This window comes from Ovis canadensis, chromosome 25 (assembly GCF_042477335.2).
Source record: "Ovis canadensis isolate MfBH-ARS-UI-01 breed Bighorn chromosome 25, ARS-UI_OviCan_v2, whole genome shotgun sequence".
In the NCBI taxonomy this organism is placed as follows: domain Eukaryota; kingdom Metazoa; phylum Chordata; class Mammalia; order Artiodactyla; family Bovidae; genus Ovis; species Ovis canadensis.
In genome coordinates, this window is record NC_091269.1 from 48192931 (window position 1) to 48209324 (window position 16394).

Below are 16394 nucleotides of genomic sequence, written 5' to 3' on the forward strand. Positions count from 1 at the left end.
GGAGCCTGCCAGTTTCCAGAACCTTCTGGCTGATTTCCCTGCTTCCGTCTGTGCAAGCCAGTGGGGTCATGTCCACCAGGGAGGGTCAGAAGGGAAGGCTGGGCTCAGGATCCCAGACTGTAGTAAGGCCATGCCAGCCCCAGGCCCTGCCTGGCTAGCCCTTTGTGGGTAGGTGGGGGCATGTGGCGTGGGGTTCCCAGGAGGCAACCGAGCAGGGAAGAGAAGGCTCCTGTCAAAGCCAGGTGAGCCCTGTGAGTTTTCTGTGCCAGACATCAGCCCTTCAGCAAGGTGAATTCTTTCAGAAAGAGACTCCCTCACATGCTGCAGAGGTATCCGCAACCTGTTCGTGAGTTCACACTAAAAGACAAAACAGCCACCGGGCTAGTTTAGCAACTTGAGTTAGTTTGGCAGCTGATGCTCCATCCCTTCGCTGGGAGGTCACTCCGAGAGTTACTTTGTATCCAGCGGCCCCGGGCTTGGCGGTGACAGCAGAGTGATGTAGATGGCACCATGGGATGCGGAATGACAAAGGCGCAGAGTGTCTCCCGGTGGCTGGTGGGGGACAGCGCCACAGACACGGGTTTGCGCCCCAGAGTCTCTGCCGCAGCACCCACCTGCTGGAAGCTTAGTATCCTCGCTCATTTCTCCTCTTTCTAAAAAGTATTCTTATTGAAATTAAGTGAGAGGCTTTGGCATGCCAGAAAGTGGTTATTCCTGTGTTCTCACAGCCTGGAAGTGGTTCGGCCTCTGGACTCCTGGAGGCCTGACCTGGAGGCTCTTCTCTGTTACTTTCTCCTCTCCATCCAGTGCCAGGACTCTTTCTTTCTGCCCCAGAGGCCGCTTCGCCTTCCTGGCCTGCAGCATTCCCGTGCCTTCCCTTTCTTGGTAGAGCCAGCTTCCTCTCTGCCAAGAGCCTTGGGCCTGGGCACCTGGGTGAGGTCATGTGCACCTCAGGAGTTGCCTCTGTTGCACAGGCGCTGAGTGGGCAATGCCAGGAGGGCAGGCTGCTCAGTGGCTGCCTGGCCCCCTGTACAGCCCCACAGGGCCCCACTCCCATGGGCAGTGGCTGGAGGCCTGGCTTTGAGTTCATACCTCATCAAGGGGCAGGTAAAAGGAATTCGGACCACCAGCCGGCTACTCAGCACCTCGGCCACAGTTTCCTAGTCTGTAAAATGGGGGATAATAGCAGTATTTAAGGAGGATTTTTGTGAGGATCAAATGAGCCAATTCAGGGAAATCACTTAGCCCTGTAAGTACTCTGTAAGTGGTAGCTGTTATTAATAATATTGTTAGGCCAAGCACTTAAAAGCCGTGCTCAGCCAACATGTTCCCGCAGTCCACTTCAGCATCCCGTGTTCCCACGCTGTTTATCCTAAGAGGTTTTGAGTGGAGCCACAGAATTACACAATACCATGCCCAACATGAGTCCCCCTTCTTTAACTGACAGGAACAAAATGCGCTTCTCCTAGCCACCTTGCAAATCAGCTCCTATATCATTTGTCGTTTCTTAGAGCTCCAAGGCTAGGCTGAGAAACTGTAAAAAAGGACACTGAATGGACTGGGGCAGAATTTCCTTCTCTTAAGAAGCAGCAGTTTTTCCAAGAAATACCCATATTTCAAAAAATTCAACTTACAGTGGTGACAAAATTAATTATTTGGAAGCCAACAAAGCCATGCTAAAGTAATACAGTGATTCCAACTCAATTTTTCTACTGTCTTCAGAAATACAGTAGATTCTAGCCTAAGCATGACACTACCACCCCAGACTTTTCACAGTTTTTATTTACATGAAGAAACAGAACCTTTTTTTTTTTAAGCATTGTATCTTTAAAATTTAAATAAATATATCTATTTATTTATTTGGCTGCACTGGGTCTCAGTTGCAGCATGTGGCATCTAGTTCCCTGATCAGGAAGGTGCTTGGGGCTCTTGCATTGAGAGCCCAAAGTCTTAGCCACTGGACCACCAGGGAAGTCCTGGATCCACTGTTCAATTCCCTTCATCTCATCAACAGTTTTACTGAAGCATTCTGGGGGAAATCCAACATAATATGATAGATCTGATATATCCATCGCAACCGTGGCCAATGGGCAGTCAGCTGGGGTGCTTGGAGAAAAAGGATAATTAGTGAGGAGGGACGTGTTTTTACCGCAATGACACAGATACTAAGATTTTTTAAAAGGTATTTGTAAAGTACTGCACTTAGGAAATACATTAATTTAGGTTCTGCAACTCCACTGCTTGCTATAATAGACATACTTCAAGGCATATCTCTTTGGCTTAACACAACAAAATTTATTTCTCCTGTTACACATTAAACCCAATTGTGGGATTTGGGGAGTCTTCTCCATTTAGTTACTCAGGGGTCCAGGCTGATAGTGGCTCTGCCAACTTGCAGCTTCTTGTCTGTAACACATGGCTTCTGAGATGCTTCAGCAAGGAGAGAGAGGCATGGAGAACCATTACCCTGGTTCTTAACTTTCTTGACCCAGAAGTAATGCATACCACTTCTGCTCAGAGTCCATTGGCTAAACCTAGCCACACGATCTAACCAAACTGAAAGGAAGGCTATGAAATATAGGGGAACATAGGGAATACTTGGAGAACAGTAATCTCTTTGCCTTGCCATAGATTGAGATACTACAAACAGCAAATAAACTGAACCTGGAGTTGTTATTTTAGATCGTCAATTAAGATTTAGGAAGCAGAGTCAGGAGCAATTATAGACTCTTTACTAAAGGTAATCGTTAGATGTGTGGCACTGCAATGGGAAAAAAAAGGAAGATATCAGTCCCAGCTGGTAGATATGCCAAGTCACACTGGCTACTGAAGCGAGCCACTGGGAGCACTATAATAGGTCACAAACTGCAGACGTGGGTAGCTAACATAGTTGTGGGAGTAGGACGATTTCCTCAAAGTATGGTGTTCTTGATCTTAGAAACTGAGATGGGAGTGGTTTCAAGTCTGTGTATATATGTATGTTCGGTTCAGTTCAGTCGCTCAGTCGTGTCCGACTCTTTGTGACCCCATGAATCGCAGCACACCAGGCCTCCCTTTCCATCACCAACTCCCGGAGTTCATTCAGACTCACGTCCATTGAGTCGGTGATGCCATCCAGCCATCTCATCCTCTGTCGTCCCCTTCTCCTCCTGCCCCCAATCCCTCCCACCATCAGAATCTTTTCCAATAAGTCAACACTTCGCATGAGGTGGCCAAAGTACTGGAGTTTCAGCTTTAGCGTCATTATAAATATATATATACCTGTGTGTACCTATGTGTATGTCTGTGTGTGTATGTATATATATATATATATGTTGTTAAGTCATGTCTGACTCTTTGCAACCTTATGGACTGTATGTAACCCACCAGGCTCCTCTGTCTATGGATTTCTCCAGGTAAGAATATTGGAGCGGGTTGCCATTTCCTACTCCAGGGGATCTTCCCGACACAGGGGTTGAACCCACATCTCTTGAGCCTCCTGCATTGGCAGGCAGATCTTTTACCATTGAGCCACCTGGGAAGCCCATGTGTGTGTGTGTGTGTGTGTGTGTGTGTGTGTGTGTGTGTGTATATATATATATATATATAAAACCAAATGTAGTATATAATAAAACATACCCATTGATCAAATGCTGAAATGTTAAATGTTTAAGAACATTAATATTAATGTTTAAAAAATGTTAATGTTTAAAAACTCTCCAACAGACATACATAACTTAGAAAAACTGGTTTTAGATTAAGTAGCAGAAAGTACAGTTTTACAGTGGTTAGGGAATGTGTTCATCCAGCCTTCATATATTGAATGAATGTCTGTGAAGTATATGGGACTTCCCAGGTGGCTCAGTGGGTAAAGAATCTGCCTGCATTGCAGAGATGCATGTTTAACTCCTGGGTTGGGAAGATCGTCTGGAGGAGGGCATGGCAACCTACTCCAGTATTCTTGCCTGGAGAATCCCACAGACTGAGGAGCCTGGCGGGCTACAGTCCATAGGGTCGCAAAGAACCAGACACGACTGAAACAGCTGAGCGTGCACACACGATGTACATGACCGTATACAGGAAATACTTCAGCTTAGGACGTTTACAGCCTGCTTTATGAATTTTCTAAGATAAGCAAATAGATAACAGATCCTTTTTATTTTACTCAACATCATTTATTAATACCATGTACAGGGCAATTGGGGAACTGTACACATGAACCCAATCCCAACCCTGAAGTTTCTGGCCAAGGTTGTTATGATCAAGCAGGCTCTCAACCATGGTCTCCTACAAGCAGTTTTGTTACTAATACTGAGAAACTGCTCACCAGGCTGATCTTCTCGACTGCCTTTAAGATGTTTTTGACTTGCTGACTTGAATGATGGGATGTGGGCTGCACTGAGAACCTTATGGTTGGAAAGGCTAATTCAGGCCCTCTGTCTGCAATTCTATCAAAAAATTGGAGTGATTATCATACAATATGCAATAATTATCATATATGCAAACTGTCTGAGAAGTTGCAATATTCTAGTAAGTCCTAGTAAGTTACTTTTTTTACTACTGCAGTTTCCTTAGCTGAAAAATTTATCCCAAACTTCAGCCACAATAGAAACATTGATTGAAGTAAAAAGTTAGAATACTTGCCAACATATTATCTTTCGGTGTCAGGACTTACAACTAATTTCTGTTTACTTTTCTCCCCTTTTTCTTTATTATCCACACTTTCTATGACAAATATGTATAAATATGTTATAATTAAAAGATGAGGTAAGAAAAAACATATTTAGAAGTTTCATTCTTTCATCAGTTCTTTAGAAACTTTATATACAAGAACAATGACCTTTTGGGAATCACAGGTAAGCCAACAATAAATTACTAAGAGCAGAGATGAGTTTCAAGATGTCGCCACTCTGGATTTGTCCAAGGACACACATTAGTTGCTGGCAGAGATGGATAAAAATCTGGTGCCTACTTTTATTTTGGTGCTCTCTTCCATATTCCTTTGCCACTACCTCTCTGAGCTGTATATTTTCTTTCTGTATTAAAGATAGAATAAGAGAAAACCATCTTCAATTAGTTGAGCACATTGAGTTGGGCATGTTGGAGAAAATTATTAATGATTAGATGGAACATGATCTATACTTTTTGCCCCTGGAAAAGTGTAAAATAGTCCAGTGATTCCTGAATGCACTCTGCTCAGGTAGCCAGACTCAGAAGTAAAGTTTCAATGTCTGCATTGAAATGGAAAAAAAAAGAGGAAGAAAGAAAATGTACATGTTGATATAGTCATCCACTTTCATTTCATGGGCGAGACTATCCTTTATTCGGAAAGTTCTTTCTTTTTTGTAATAATGCAGATGCATCAGTTCAGTCGCTCAGTCGTGTCCAACTGTCTGTGACCCCATGGACTGCAGCACGCCAGGCCTCCCTGTCCATCACCAACTCCTGGAGTTTACTCAAACTCATGTCCACAGAGTTGGAGATGCCATCCAACCATCTCATCCTCTGTGTCCCCTTCTCTTGCTTTCAATCTCTCCCAGCATCAGGGTCTTTTCAAATGAGTCAGTTCTTCGCATCAGGTGGCCAAAGTATTGGGGTTTCAGCTTCAGCATCAGTCCTTCCAATGAATATTCAGGACTGATTTACTTTAGGATGGACTGGTTGGATATCCTTGCTGTCCGAGGGACTCTCAAGAGTCTTTCTTCAACACCACAGTTCAAAAGCATCCATTCTTCGGTGCTTAGCTTTCTTTATAGTCCAACTCTCATATCCATACATGACCACTGGAAAAACCATAGCTTTGACTAGATGGACCTTTGTTGACAAAGTAATGTCTCTGCTTTTTAATATGCTGTCTAGATTTGTCATAGCTTTTCTTCCAAGGAGCAAGCGTCTTTTAATTTCATGGCTGCAGTCACCATCTACAGTGATTCTGGAGCCCCAAAATAAAGTCTGTCACTGTTTCCACTGTTTCCCCATCTATTTGCCATGAAGTGATGGCACCAGATGCTATGATCTTAGTTTTCTGAATGTTGAGCTTTAAGCCAACTTTTTCACTCTCCTCTTTCACTTTCATCAAGAGGCTCTTTAGTTCCTCTTCACTTTCTGCCATAAAGGTGGTGGCACCTGCGTATCTGAGGTTATTGATATTTCTCCCAGCAATCTTGATTCCAGCTTGTGCTTCATCCAGTCCAGCGTTTCTAATGATGTACTCTGCATATAAGTTAAAAAAGCAGGGTGACAATATACAGCCTTGATGTACTCCTTTTCTGATTTGGAACCAGTCTGTTGTTCCATGTCCAGTTCTAACTGTTGCTTTTTGACCTGCATACAGATTTCTCGGGAGGCAGGTAAGGTGGTCTGGTATTCCCGTCTCTTGAAGAGTTTTCCACAGTTTGTTCGATGCAGATGCGTGCATGCATGCTAAGTCAATTCAGTTGTGTCCGACTCTTTGTGACCTTATGGACTGTTGCCCAGCAGGCTCCTCTGTCCAAGGGATTGTCTAGGCAAGAATACTGGAGTGGGTTGCCATGTTCTTCTCCAGGGGATCTTCCCGTTCCAGGGATCAAAGCCCAATCTCCTTATGTCTCCTGCGCTGACACATGGGTTCATTACCACTAGTACTGTCTGGGAAGCCCCAATAATGCAGGCAGTGGATGGTCATTAGGTCTTTTAAAAAATGTCCTTATTATCAAAATTATAAGTTGGCAGCTTTTTCCCCCCAATTTTAAAATTCAAACGACTGGGAATCATTAAATTAAATCTTGGTATTGTTTCATTTTTCTTTTTTATAGCCTGGTGCTAAAAACTGAGTCTTTATTAAGACTCTCTTAAGTCTTAAAACAAAACCAAAAAGATCCTGAGTCCCCTGTCCTCTCAGCAACATTTAGCTAATTTTATAATCTTTTACCATTCTCTTGTCTTCAGAATTTCTCACTTGATGCTGAGGCATCCTCCTGGTAAATATAAAACAATGGTTCTGAACTGTTGACTGCACAGGGTGCTTAAATACTAATACTAATAAACAGTCCACCCCAAACAGTCTTAGGTGTCCTCAGGTGGGACTTGGTGCTAAGCTGATTCAAAAGTTCCTTCAGCGTGCAGCCAGGGATGGGAACCACAGGTGTGCGTGGTGGTTGTTAAGTAGCTTCTATGGGTCAGGCTCTAGGGCAGTTATACAGATGGAAAAACTGGACCATGTAGTAGAAAAGCTAACTAGGACAACAGACCGGCAAAATGTGACAACAGAGTGTAAGTGCTTTTATTCTGTAATTTGACAAACAGTAACAGAGCACTCAACAAGTGCAGGGCTGGATTGCTCCAGGTTTGCTTCAAGTCCTTTGGGCTCCCTACAAAGACCAGGGAAACTTCACAGAAGAGGCAGCAGCCAAGCAGGGATTTGGAGGTATCTTTTTTTCAAGGTCTTCATCAGATAAGGTAGAGAGGGCAGGCATGACTGCAGAGGGAACAGTGTGTGCTGGGCACGGAGGAGTGTGTGGGGCTGGGAGAAGCTGGAGATGAGATAATGGTTGGGTGCAGATGTACATAGCCTTAGAGGTAGGCTAAGGAGTGTAGACTTGGTTTAGAATGCTTTTAAATGACACTAAAAGTTTTTAAGCTGGAACTAATGGGGTAAGAGTACAAAATATTGGTATTTAAAACAATGCAGACTTTTCATACACACCTATAGCTTGAATTTGCTAGCCTATTTCAAACTAATGGTTTGACTGATCATCCCTCACCCCCTTTGCCCTTGACTGACATAACCAGACACTGTGACCTTGTGGGGATACAATTTCCAGTCCCCAGTGGCAGGTGGAAGGACAGTGGAGACCATTGTTTTTTTAAGTGACTAATTGAGTGTAAATAGACTTCATTTTGAGCTTTGGCCTGGACAGATCAGCTCAGGGTCTCTGCCTGCTGCCTCCCTTCGTCGGTTTCTTTCATAAGGTTTTGTTGGTGCATCTGTGGATATGATCCCTCTTATCAGAGTGTTTGTTTGACTTGCTGCAGAGCAAGTAAACAAACCCCAAAGATCAAGCCCTTCAGTTCCCTTCAGCTCCTGAAGCTATTCTGCATTCTTTTTTACTCTTACTCAGGACTGAAGGACAGATAGGTCAGACCATGGAATCATCTCAGTATACTAGGGACTATAACCTTCTGGCTGAGAAGCTCACAAAAGAAACATTAGTTTGCAATTGGGAAAGACAAGGATTCAGCCTAGGCCAGTGGTTGTCAAATCAGGGATCATAAGCTTCAAGTCAAGTCGTGGGCTAAAAATGTAGATTTGGGAGACTCACTGTAGACCTACTGAATCAGAATCTGGGGTTAGGCTGAAGAATCTGTGTTTTAAGCACTCATTCCCAGATCATTCTGATGCTGCTCATCTGTGAGCAGTGCTGCTCAGTGGTGCCCACTGGCAACTCTTTTGGGGAAGGGGGAGGACTCATCAGATGGGCCCCTGGATTCATAATCCTTCAGTCCAGTCAGCTTGCAAATTTTGCGCTGGGCTTGGTTTTCAAGTTATTTCTAGATTAACTTATTAATTGAGCTGTTTAGCTCAGCTGAGGCTTTGAGATACTATAGATAAAGAGAGGTTTAGAGGAAGCATTAAGTATGTAACTCTTTCTGTGACTCTGTTATGCTTTCCAGTCCCACTTATCTGAAGAGCCAGGATTGCTCAAAGGACAAGTAAGCTTAGAGGGGAGTATCATTGGGAAAGCAACACAGTCCCTTTCCTTGCCATGCCCTGTTAGAGAACTATATTAAGAAAAGAACCTCAAAAAAAAAAAAACCACATCAATTTGTTGGATAAAGATACTTCCATCTTCTGTGTTTGCCAGCTCCTGGGGTTACAGGAGCACAAGTTTAGGCAAATGAGACCCTTTTCTATCTAAGGTGTCTGTTCAGATCTTGATGCACTGGAAATCCATCTGGCTAACTCATTAGTGATAACAAGTGTTAGATGCTCATAAATCTCCCACAATTCATTGGCTGAAGACATCTTAAATGCAGACTTTTGGCTTTAATTGTCTTTGGTTGCTTCTTTAGCATACTTTAGTTTGTACAGATTTGGAGTTTTGAAACTTGTTTTTAATTAAGACATGGTTTATTTTTATTGCTTAAGATAAAATGCAGCCTGGGAGGCTCAAATCTAAGTTACAAAATAAAGTGCATCTGGGCAGACCACGGGCGGGGGGGTGGGGGGGCACCAGAACATAAAGGCCAAAGTGTGTGCCAGGATTCTTAGATTTACTTAGTAATTTCTTGGAGAATAAAAATCCCAACAAGTGCATTATAAAAAAAAAAAAGCATACCTTATAAATGTCCTTTTCTTTGAAATACCTAAATGAACTAGACTGAATTATAAACTAATGGCTTGTAAAAATTCACCTTGAGCCAGCTACTGAAGATATTAAATAAAAGAGGTAGGAGAGGCTATGAGGAAACCCAACCTGCTGTTTGTTTGTTTTATCAGTAATGTAACTCAAAAGTAGCCAAGCCAGAGCTTCCCCTGTGTTTTGTTTCCCCAAGCTGAGCCGGTGAATGCCAAGATTTAATCTAAAGAGGTTTGTGTTTTAAAAACTAACAACCAAGTAATAAAACACCTATAAAAGGGATTTATAATGGAACCGGTGACAGTTTTGAGTGTAGTATTACAACTCTTCTGCTCCCCCTCTCCCCTCTTCTGTCCTTTCATCCAACTCTGCACCCTTTGTCTTAGCTCTTTTCTCACCTTGTTGCCAAGAAGCATGTAAGTAGGGGTAGCTCACACCCTAGAGAAGCAAACCATCTTAAAAAGTGAAGTGTGTTTTAGCTCTGCAATCGATGACTGCGCTGTGCTGCTGCTTTTGTTTGTTTGGGAGAAGTTGCTCTAACAAAGCACCTACCTAGCTTACACAGTGGTTGCTAACGCGAAGTTGAAGATGCTGCTGCTGCAGTCACTGCCATGAGGATGCTAGAGTCAACCAGGGTAGGAAGCCTGGGGATTCCTCTCCCTGGTTACCATGTGTCACCCTGCCAGGGCCCAAGATCGCCCTGGGGCAGACTGGAGTCAACAGGTGGCTTGCCACCTAGGCCACCATGCCTGAAACTTGGTTCTTTTACAAAGTCATAGTTCTCCTCCCCCTCATGAAGAAATGGCGCCTCGGAAGGGAAACTTCGTACTCAAACTCTCTAGGAGCCATTTCCCAAGGCTACTTTTACTATTTTCTGAAGTCTCCCCTGTCAGCATCCCGCCGGTCTCTGGGAAGAACGAGGGAGTCTCTCTTCAGAGTCTGGACGGCGCTGGGAGGCATGTGGGCAGCGTCAAAGTGGCCTCGCCTGGGCGGCCAGATGAGCCCCCAGCCTCCCTCTTGTGGGCCTCAGGAACTCGGGGGGCCCAGGGGAAGCCTGGAAAACTGAACTTCGCCATCAGCCTTCCTTCGAGCGCTGGCTAGAAGAGAGGGGGAAGGGCCCCCCCAGCCGTCTCTCCCCGCCCCTAGCCCCTCTGCCACCCGGCTGCATCGCCCAAGAAAGCACTGAGAACGCAGCTCAGAGCTCTCCAGCTCCTCGCAGACCGGGAGAGGGTATTGAGGGGCAGCTTCCCCCTCCAGCGGCGTCTGACATCCCCACTCCCACCCAAGGATGCCGCCGCCGTGCCCTGTCCGCAGTCGCTGAATGTCACTGCTCCCTCTTCCTCCTGATCAGGGTAGACACAGCTCCCGAAGCATCCCCCACCCCAAAACTGCCGCGACCGCCCAGGGTACAAGGCCTAGCGGAGGACGAAGTTTGGGGCCCACGGCGGCGGGGCGGGGGGGGGGGCGCTTTGGCGAGGACCGCACCTCTCAGTCCCAGCCCTGGAGGGCACACTCCCCGCCCCAAACGGCCCAGGCATCCCCATCCTCCCGCGGACACCGGCATCCCCGCCCTCCCCCGAGGGCGGCAAGCGGAGCCCCCCAGGGCGGAGGCAGGTACCCCCGGGGCGGGGACTGGGGCGGGCGGGGTCCAGGCTGCGCCCCCGGCCGGGCCGGGCGGGCTAGCTGGCGGCGCGGGGGGAGCGGGGCTGGGCGGCGCTGCCTCGGGCTCTGTGCGCTGCAGCCCGGAGCCGAGGAGGAGGAGGAGGCGGAGGAGGAGAAGGAGGCGGCGGCGGTGGGTCCCGGGCGGGGGGAGCGCGGCGCTGCGGACCCGGGCGGCTGGCAAAGGACGAGGCGGAGGCTGAGGAAGGCAGCGGGGAGACCCGGGCTGCAGCAACAAAGGGCAGCAAGCGATTGGCCGGGCTGCAGGCGAGGTTAGCCCGGGACCGGGGTGGCTGGAGGCAGCGGCGAACGGTGCACGTGCTTGCAGACACGGGCGAGTGTGGAGCCGGGGGGTGCACGCCCGGCGGGTAAGGGCTTGCTCCCCCTCGGCATGGGATGGCGAGGAGGCTGCAGCGACATCATACTGCCTGCACCCGGCCTCGGCTTGCAGGGTAGGGGTGCGTGGGGGGTAAGGATGCGAGCCAGGGGGCGGGCGAGTAGTCGCCCGGGACAGGACGGGAGAAGGTGGAGGAGGGGGCGGGATGGAACGCTCCAGGCGGCGCGCCCGTCCGCGCGCTCCACCGCAGGAGCTAGCGACTGAGAACCTCGAATTTTAACTTCGCGTGCCCGCCCGCGCGCGCCCGCCCGCGCCCACCCCTAAATCCTGCGGCCGCCGCCAGCGATCAGCTCTCACACAAACTTTAGCTGCGGGCTAGGGGGTTCGGGGTTGAGTGGGGGAGGGGAAAGGGAAAAGGCCCTCTGATTGGCGTTGTCTGCAGCCAATAAGGCCAAGTACCTCTCCTGCGAGTAGACCCAATCCTTTTCTAGAGGTAGAGGGGGCGGGTAGGTGGAAGTAGAGGTTGCGTGGTGTCTGGGCGAGAGAAAAAGGGCTGGACCAATAGGTGCCCAGAATAGGCGGGCCAGGCGGTCTGTTGATTGGTACTGGCAGTGGGCCCTCCCCCGGGGTGGTACCGGAGGGGGGGCTGATGGGTCGAGGGGTGTGCCTATGCGGAGGCGAGATGACCGGCAGGATCCTGCCCCAATGGGCTGCAGAGTGGTTAGTGTGTGGGTGACAGACAGACTCCTAGGCCAACGGGTGGCCCTAAGTGTCTGCGGTCTAGTCCAATGGAGCAGCGCTGGGGCGGGACCGTGGCTCGGGTTTAATGAGACTCCATTGGGCTGTAATCAGTGTCATGTCGGATTCATGTCAACGACAACAACAGGGGGACACAAAATGGCGGCGGCTTAGCTCCTACCCCTGGCGGCGGCGGCAGCGGTGGCGGAGGCGACGGCACCTCCTCCAGGCGGCAGCCGCGGCTTTTTTCTCAGCCAGCGGCAGCGCCCCCGGCAGGCGCTGTGGCGGTGGCGCGCGGCCAGGTCTGTCACCCACCCCGCGCGTTCCCAGGGGGAGGAGACTGGGCGGGAGGGGGGCGGAAGGGGGGGGAAATAGGGGGCTTGTGACGCCCCTCCCACAGGCCTCTGCGCGAGGGTCACCGCGAGGCCGCTCGGGGTCAGGCTGCCCCTGAGCGTGACGGTAGGGGGCGGGGGAAAGGGGAGGAGGGACAGGCCCCGCCCCTCAGCGGGACCTCCAGGGCAGGGGCGGGGCTCGAGGTAGAGGGGCGGAGCGATATCGGGATGGGGGCGGGGTTCGGGTGGTCGGAAGGCGAGGGCTCGTAGGGGTTTTCTGAGTGGGAGGGACCTACTAGGAACGGTAGGGGGCCAGTGAGTGTCTGGGAAGTGCACTCCCAGGGAGGGGTTGGGTGTGAGGGGAAACGAGATGTGCAAGCAGGTGCATCAGAGAGGGTGAGGGGAGTGCAGAATTGGGAGAAGTGGAAGGAGGACCGAGGGGCAAGTGAAACGGTGCAGAAGGGTGAACTTGTAGATATGGGGGTTGGGGGGAGGCAGAGTAAGAATGGATTTGGGTGTGGTGGATATGGAGTAGTGCTGAGAAAGCGGTGCAGAGTAGATACTGGTTTGGAGGAAGTATTGAGGAAACGGGGGGTTAGGTACATTTACTATGGGGGGAAGGAGGTATCTGGGTGAATTGGGATCTTGAATAGAAAGGTTTACTAGCTTTGGGGTATAGAAGCTTGGAAAAAACATGGAGGGATGGGAAACGGATATTCTTTGGAGAGTCTCCGGAGGACAGAAGAGCAAACTTAAATTCCAAGGGAGCCTACTTAGAATTTAAATATATTCTAAATTATTAGATATATTTTGCCCCGAGGTGACCCTTGAACAAAATATATCTAACAGAAAATCTCTTAGGAGCCAGGGGGTTCAGGAGGTGGGAAAAGGAGACAGGTGTGAAGAAGGATAGGTGGGACTGGGCGAATGTGATTTGGATTGAGTCGGGAGGGCATATGGGCAAAGATGTTAGTGTGGGAGACAGTTGTTAGAGGCTTCCCAGGTGGCTCAGTGGTAAAGAATTCACCTGTCAATGCAGGAGGGTGGGGGACAGGTTTAATCCCTGGGTCTGAAAGATCCCTTGGAGTAGGAAATGGCATGCCACTCCAATATTCTTGCCTGGAAGGGAAATTCCATGGACAGAGGAGTTGGTGGCCTACAACCCATGGGTACGCAAGTTGGCACACACTTTGGATTTCTTGGGTATAACTTGAACTGGAGTCAGCTCAAGGGGAAACTGGGTGTCTGTCTCTGAAAGAGGCTCCTTGTGTTTGCATATTTTTGAATTTGTAAGTGTTTTGGTCTGAGTTGAGTGCAGGGAGTGGTAGGAGACAAAGGGCAAAGGCAGAGGAGGGGCTAGATTACAAATGTGGAAAATAGGAAGAGAGAACCAGTGAACCAAGATTTGGGTGGAGGTACCTGGAAATTCAAAAGAGCGAGCACATGAAGACTCCTCCATATATGGACAGGAGGTGGGAGTGGCTAATGGGAATAATTTACACCGAGACAGTGTTCTAGTTCTGTGGTACTCCAAAAAAAGGTGTGTGTGTGTGTTTTGTATGACTGTGAGTAAAGTTCATTGGTTTTCTGGGATAACCTTGAAGTAAAACACTCCATTCTTTTTTATTCATAAATTCTTCACACTTATCAAAATGAATTTGGGCAGGATTTTTTTTTTTTTTCTTTTCCCAGAAGGAAAGGATAATGCATTTTTCAATTAAGGGTAAGATTCTTACCTGAGAACTTGAACTTAGGGTCAAAGATTGAGATGGTGAAGTGATAGTTAAAAAGAGAAGATAAAGACAGGGGGAGGGTTTAACATTAAAGGAGGAACTTAGGAGAATGACTGGCCCCAGTGGTGATGACACGGTCAGTTGAAATTTTGCCTGCCAATCAAGCCCAGGCCTCTTGAGTAGAGTGAATGTTAGGTCATAGCTGTTACACCACATGTTTATCTCTCCCACTGCTTGTGCCGATAAGGTGGGAACTGTCAGATATAAGGTGTCACTGGAGGGAAAGTTAAAATAAGGTGAATATTGGAAGGTAGTTGAGGAAGTTGGATAAATAATGTACTTCAGAAACTTTCATGGACTGTTGAATACCAGTCAGAAGAAGACGTAGCCAACTGGTACGGTTTTTTAAATGCCAGGGTTCCTAATAAGTGACGTTTCATCTGTTAGTTCTCTACGCAGTAGTTTCAGCGTTCTTGTATACAGATCCCCGTATTTGTATCAAGTGAGAGAAAAGGAATTGTTTTAGGAAAGCAGGTATGTGTGAGCTACAGTGATCAGTCTTTGCATGTAGAATAGTAAATGACTAGTGAATGGGAGACGTGTGATCAATGGAGATTTCTTCTTTGTAGTGCTTTAATTTTCTTTTCCAGAACGCCATTAAGCAGCTTTTCATGGGACTCCCATAATCTTCCACAATTTTTCTATCATCAGTTCCGCTCTTTTTTTTTTTTGAAAGGCTGTAATATGTCCAAGTGGCCATTTAAAAAATAATTGTATTTCTTTATTTTCATTTTTGGCTGCTCGCAGGTTTTCTCTAGTTTGTGGTTAATGGTGGGTTTTGTACATGGGCTTCTCATTACAGTTACTTCTGTTGTTGCAGAGCGCAGACTGCAGGCTGCAGGGGCTCAGTAGTTGTGGTTCCCGGGCTCTAGAGCGCAGGCTCAGTAGTTGCAGCATGTGAGCATGGTTGCTCCCTGGCATGTGGGATCTGCCAGGACCAGGGATCGAACCTGTGTTTCCTGCATTGGCAGGCAGACTCTCTACCATGACCAGGAGCCACCAGGGAAGCCTCCTCAGTTCCACTCTCGCTGGGTATTTGAGTTGTTTCTGGTGTGGGGAAGTTATGAACTAATGTTCCCTGCCAGCGTTCCCGTGCTCATCACCTGGTGTGCGTGTGCACAGCCTCCGCCTGAGGTGTGCACAGGGAATGAACTGCTTCATAGGCAGCGTGATTGTTAATGCTGCCTATGCCTGTTGGCCCGGTGTTGGTTGTATAATGCTCAGTCGTGTCCTACTCTGCGACCCAGGCTCCTCTGTCCAAGAATACTGGAGTGGGTTGCCGTTTCCTCCTCCAGGTATTAGTATAGAGGTCGAGGTCGAGGTCGAGGTGAAGTCGCTCAGTCATGTCCGACTCTTTGCGACCCCGTGGACTGTAGCCTGCCAGGCTCCTCCGCACCTTTAATTCTCAGAAGCGTCTGAATTTGGATGATGATCTGTATGGTTGCCCTAGTTGTGGGGTATACTTGTCTGCAACTTTACTAGGTACCAGTTTGACTATTTTCCAGAGTTGTACCAGCTGATGCTTCCTCCAGTATATCTATGTATCTGTATCTATATCTGAGTTCCCTGGCTTCTTATTCTCACCAACTGGACTTAGTCTTGTTAGCTTTTCAGCTTAGCCGATCTGGTACACTTTGCCTTTACCTTATTAGTAAGGAGGTTGAACAGCTTTTCGTTTATTTATTGGCTACTTGGATTTCCTCACTTGTAAAGTTCCTATTCAAGTCTGTCCCCACATCTCTTCCCCCTTTTGTAAATTGGTCCTTGTGTCTTTTTATAGCTATTTAGTAGTTCTTGCTCTAAATATGAAACTCTGTCCTTTGTGTGTGTTGCAAATGCCTGCCTTCATTCTCTGGCTTGCCTTTTCACTCTCTGTGATGTCTTTTAATGAACAGAACTTCTTAATTTTAATGGAGTCAAATTTAATGGTATTTTCTTTATGGTTAGTGCTTTTTGTGTCTTGTTTTAAGACTTTTCCTGCCCTCAGGTTAAGTAGACATTCGCCTATCAATTTTATCTTCTAAATCTTTACTGACCTTAAAAGATGTATGATCATGAGGAAAATACACGCTTCTTGACCCTATCCTCACCATTTCAAATCTCTTTTTGCTCTTCTTCACTTTTTTCTGTTCTCTGTCTTGAATTTTTCTTTTCTGCAACTATAACTAAGCCAGGTGCTGATTTTCCCTATCTCATAGGAGAAAATGGTCATATAGAC

The 16394-nt window shown here is 47.5% G+C and overlaps 1 protein-coding gene across 9 annotated transcripts in view; it reads left to right on the forward strand.

The window, feature by feature from the left end:
- The first annotated feature begins 11005 nt into the window (after window positions 1–11005).
- Window positions 11006–16394, forward strand: part of KAT6B (lysine acetyltransferase 6B) — a 186377-nt gene continuing 180988 nt past the window's right edge. For 3 of the 9 annotated variants that reach the window (XM_069572169.1, XM_069572172.1, XM_069572176.1), the window contains exon 1: window positions 11006–11248. The gene's annotated coding sequence lies outside the window, so the exon portion shown is untranslated. Of the gene's footprint in view, window positions 11249–11821; window positions 12354–16394 lie in introns of those variants that run through there. The other 6 variants (XM_069572168.1, XM_069572171.1, XM_069572175.1 and 3 more) reach the window with 2 other exon arrangements.